The following is a 6000-nucleotide window of genomic DNA, read 5'->3' on the forward strand; positions in this document are numbered from 1 at the left end:
ACCACTGATGAGCCACCATACCCCCCCCCATCCCCATCTCTCCCCCACACATTATTACCAACCCAATACCTAATAAATTCAGTAAATCCAGAGTAAGAATTTTTAAGTAATCTCTTCAATTGTTTTCCATAGTTGGATGCACATGCGTTTGCATTTACTTTAATAAAATTCATTTCAATATAGTTTATTATCTATCCCACAGGGCTTAGAAAATTGTCTTTAAACATAGGCTCAAACACAACAACAAAACATAAATACACATTTTGAAAAATCCTATTTGAAAAACAATGGCAGTGAGAATATGTCTTTTATGTACATAACCTTTTTTGCTAAAAAAGACTTTATATCGTCTGTCAGACGGAACTAACTTAGAGGAATCATGTAAAGGATGTGAAGAGAGAGGATTGTCTTTTTGTCGCTGGCAAGGCAAACTTTATTTATAGAGCACAATTTTATACAACCGTAGTTGATCCAAAGTGCTTTACAATAAAATATTTTTTTTTTAAGAAAATAAAATAAAACTTGTACTAAAAATGTAAGAAAAGAAAATATATGTAATACTGTAAACTATATTCTTAGATACAGATAAGAAATTACACGTATGGATCACTGAAAAAAATTATTCAAAGATGATTCATTGGATAGTTTGTTTTTTACGTTGAGTGGTTGTAAAAAAAAATTTGGGCTGCATTTATACAAACGAATTAAGTTGAATATGATTAAATCTATTTGTTTAAATTCTACACAAATAAATCATTTGCAAAGTTTTGCAGAAATAATTTTTTTCAGTGTATAAATAAATCACTGAGAGGTGTTTGTCACTCATTATTTTACTCGCTATATGTTTACTAAACTTAAAAGTTTATTTTGGCTTTTAAAAATTAAAATTAAGGAAAGATTCAATGTGATTGATATGCGACGATCAAAATGTCATTCTCAATATCAAAACTTCTCAGCTTTCTTAAGAAACTCAACCGCTGCTGAGCCTTTTTAAAAACATTCTCTAAATGTTTATCAAAAGAAAATTGAAAGTCAATTTCCACACCTAAATATTTAAAAGAACTCACCTGTTTAACTTCCTCCCCATTAATTAAAGGGTCACAAATTGTTTGGTATTATGTTTGTCCCACAACACATTTCTTTCGTCTTACTAATGTTAAGCTGCAATGAATTCTCTGTTGTCCAACTTGTCTTAAAATTAACCAAATTTAGATCAATATCCAATAACTGAGTATCCTTTACACATCCCACCGATGCCATATCATCTGCATACTTGATATGTATAAAATTCTTACTGACTTAAATGTTATGGTCGAATATAATGAACTTTTCTAGTAATCTAAGCTTACATCAATCAAACTGAGTAAAAATATTGTTAAAATTTGTATGACTTATAATTTTTTTTTAAATTTGATCAAGTTAAATCACGTGTCAAACTCCTGCTCCTGGTGGGCCACAGCTTTGCATAGTTTAGTTCCAACTCTATTTAAACACACCTGATACAACTGAATGCTTCAGGCTTATTTGATACCGTGTGTTGTAGCAGGGCTTTAACTAAACTCTGCAGTGCTGTGGCCCTCCAGGAGCTGAGTGTGAGTTAAATAAACATAATAATATTTGTTGTCTTGACAATTTTACAGTGTATGGGGCACATTGCTAGCCATTGGTTTCATAAAGATTATTGAAGTACGTTTTTTTTTTTCTATTTCAACGTCTTGCATTTTCTTTTTAAAAACTTGCTACAGTCATTTTTTTTTTCCTTTAGTAGTGTGTATTCACTTACGACGCATGCTACGAAGCTTGTGTTACTAAAGTTAAATATCAGAGATGGATTACCCAAAAGGCCTAGTTGGATCTGTGAAGACGAAGGTAGTAATTAAGTCTGGTGTAACGTATCATCATTGGTTTAACTGACAAGTGGCCTATTGTGTGCTGAACTATAACGTTTATACAGCGTGTAATTAGCATCAAATCTTGATTGAGGCCAGATAGAGGCTGTTATGGGCACATGCATGACTCTCAGTCAACAAGCTATAAAATAAAGCAGCTGTAGGGATATCAGCACAACCAATAGAACGTTTCCAGACTCATAATCAGAACACAGAAGTAAAGACATCAGACTGTGTCCTTGGGCAAGTCAATTTTCATGTGTTGACCCAGTGCATTATTCATAACAATAAACACAGTTTTATTCAAACAAGCCTAGCCTAACAGATTTTATATATGTAGACTGACGGAGATTTAATGGAGCTGAGATAAGCTTAATTAAATTAAAAATATCAATTTGTATGTGAACAAACTGTACAAAATATATATATTTAAAAAATAGAAATGAATCAAACAAGTATTTTCACTTTCAATATTTTATTTTTATTTATTAAATTAACTGAATTATAATTTTTATACTTTTTTTAATCTGGCATGATGTTTATGATAACGAAAGGTGACATATACTGCATTATTTTAATAAGTTAAACTTCTCTGGTATCTACATAGTAGGTTTATGGCTTTGGTACAAAAAAAAATATATATTCAGAAACAGTTTAATAATTTTCTGTATTACTCCATAAAATACTTCTATAATCAGAATGTCTATAATTGACCATATATGGTTTGTGTCATGAATATTAATGAGCTCTGCTCTGATGTGCACTCTTACACAGAGCACAGACGAAAATAAACCCAATCGGAGTAACATTAACTTTTTTTGCGCACCTGATCTGTTGTAGATAAAGACTGAATTATAATTAAACTTGACAAAAGAGAGTGATAGAGATGCGTTGTATTTTGAAGCTATAGTCAAAGAAAACACTGCCAGGAATTAATATCAACCTCTGCATGAACAGATGACAGTTGAGCAGAGTTATTTGACATGATTCAGAAGTCCACATATCTTAATTGAAATTTTCAAATCAAATTTCAGTGAACACGATACATTAACAAAAGATGTAACTAAGATGTAACTAAACATACTTTGTGCCTCATCATTTTGCGTTTTGAATGATTTTGAATATGCCTCGTGCTGTCATTGTCCAATAATGCACAGTAAACAATTTAAGGCTCACATTTTCAAAATATAAGTTCCACATACATAGTAAGTGAAATATATGCTTAAAATAAGTGAGAAAATGTATCTCTGTTGTATCAGTAGAAAACACTTGACTTATCAAACATAGCCTGAGGCCTGCATATCAATGATTTCAGACTTTTTTTATGATCTCAGAGCTGCATATGAGTCATGCTCTCTTAATGACGCTGCTGCTAGTCGGGTCTGGATGAATAACCTAAAGTAGGCATGCATGCAAATGAGGAGGGCATGGCACGTGAGTCTCATTACAGTTTGTTTGTCTTCTGATTGGACCGTTGTCCACTGGGGTTGTACACTCGTGGAATTTACATGAAAATGAGGAAACAGTGGTGTCTGATACTCTCAATATGGCCATTTCCATATACTGATCTTTTATTATTCTACTATGCCTTGGTATACCCAGATTTTCAGCACCATTAAACACAACTCATCTCTTTTTGATGTTACTGTACCGAACCCCCATTTAGGCTATGTGGAAAAAATTGAGATCTCACAATAATTTTTATTTCTACTGATGACATTTCTTTTAAATATATATGATATTGTAAATGTTATATTTGAAGCATCATTTTGTGACCAAAATAACAAAAGCAAATACATTTTTCAGACATTTTATTAATTTTTAGGCAATACAGTACCAAAGTTTACATACAGAAAAGCTAAGAAATAAATATTTGGTGCAATTAAATCAAGTCAAACTTTATTTATAGAACACTTTAAAAACACAGAAGTGAGGCAAAGTGCTGTACAGAAAATATACAACAAAATAAGCATAATAGTATATAAAATACAAGATAAAATATAGCTAAACTACCTAAAAGGCACTTAAATTAAAATGACCAGTTATTTAGATCAGGTGTCAAATGTCAACGAAAAAAGGAGTTTTAAGAGCTGATTTAAATGAGAACACGGAAGAGGCCTGTCTAATGGGCAGGCAAATCATTCCAAAGTCTGGACCACAGCGAAACCACAATCCCCTCTGCTTACGCTTTATTTTTGGTACAATCAGGAGTAGCTGATCAGTTGACCTGAGAGGCTGAGTGGGGTTATAGAGGTGCATCAGCCAAAGATATAAGTGGGGCAAGACCATTTAGGGATTTAAAAACAAATAAAATAATCTTAAAGTGTATTCTAAAATTCAGTGGACACCAACGAACCCAACACGGAGGAAATGTGGTCATTTTTTTGAACAAGCGTGCTGCAGCATTTTGCATCATTTGCAAATGTGCTGCTACTCCCCACATACAGTACATACACTGCATTACAGTAATCTAACCGAGTGGTCACAAAAGCATGGATTACTGTCTCAAACTGCTGACATTGCTTTATTTTTGCTAGTTGTCCTAATTGAAAAAAGCTAGATTTAACTAAAGCTCTAATCGGATTGCCAAATTTAAAATCCACGTCAAATTTCACTCCTAAATCTGTGGCTGAGGTAACAAACCCAAATTGAATAGAGGAGTCTCAGCAGTACCTTCAAAAAACATTACTTCTGTTTTGTTTTCACTAAAACCTAACCTAAAACATTAAAAGTCATCCAAACCAAAGCTGACTTCTGATTATTTTTGGCATATCTGAAATCCTCTATGGGAGTTTTTGGAGCATGTATCTTGAAAAATAAATTTCTTGATCTATTTTATTTATTTTTTTTATTTATTGTTCATTTTACCCTTCACAAAAGACTTGAATTACTAGCCGTTAGATGATTGTATAATAGATGGCAATATTGTTGTACATGATCACATGAGACACCTATACCACAGTTCTGTCATTGCAAATCTTTAAATAAATGTTAATTAAAAAAAATTATAATTATGTATATAATTTAATTATAATTAAATAAATAAATAACAAAAAAGCCACCCAAGCCTTCATTTCAAGACAATCAACTAAATGCAAAGCTTAAAAAAATAACAAATTAAAAAATAAAACATCTATTATTTTATCCTATTGTCAAAAAATTGTCAAATATAATATTTAAAAAATAAATGTCAATGTTTTTATTTGAAATTTTGAATATATCTTATGAGATCTTTGTAGAAAACAGTTGTCATTTTTTCCATAGCTGTATATTGGGCTCATTTCTATCTAGGCTTCATGATATTTACTTATTCACTCTAAGGGTGGAGCCGAACCCGAATACGGTATTCGGAAAGGCACGAATAGCGTGTTTTTACGAATACTTGATTCGAACAAATACTTGAAAAATTATTTGTATTCGGGAGCAAGAAAAACACTATATCAAAAAGCAGCGTTTCCTCATGAGACCACAGTGCATGCCCGCGTGAGTGAGTGAGTGAGTGAGAGAGAGAGAGAGAGAGAGAGAGAGAGAGAGGGAGAGAGAGAGAGAGAGAGAGAGAGAGAGAGAGAGAGAGAGAGATACACGCTCAGTGCAAAACGCGCCAAAGCCCGAAACTGAAAGCGAGACGTGACTGTTAAGGGACTGTTTCATATGGATTTATTAATCATTCTTACTGTTCAGTGATCGCAAACTGCCGTAGTTTATTAAAGACGCAAACTCCTCACTGCACGTCAGCTGCGCGCCTTCAGCAGACCTCCTCATTCCTGCAGCACGAGGGCTTTATGATTGTTTATGCGCGCCAAAAGTGGCGGATCTGTCCGGTAAAATATCTGACTGCGTGTCACCGCATCCCTAAGGACTGTTTGGCGAAATATTTGACTGCATGTCACTGCATAACAAACGACTGAAACGATATAACTAGAGAAACTGTGCCACTGTGCGTATGACAAGCCGTTTTAGCATTTAAACCTTGTTGAGACTATCCATAAATATATTTAAAGATATCTCTAATTATATTTTGACTTGTCATAATTATAATTCAGATTGGAAATATCTGCAAATATATTATGACTGACTAGTCATATTCCTCCATTGACTTCCATTGAAAAAT

This window comes from Danio rerio, chromosome 19, assembly GCF_049306965.1.
Source record: "Danio rerio strain Tuebingen ecotype United States chromosome 19, GRCz12tu, whole genome shotgun sequence".
Taxonomy (NCBI): domain Eukaryota; kingdom Metazoa; phylum Chordata; class Actinopteri; order Cypriniformes; family Danionidae; genus Danio; species Danio rerio.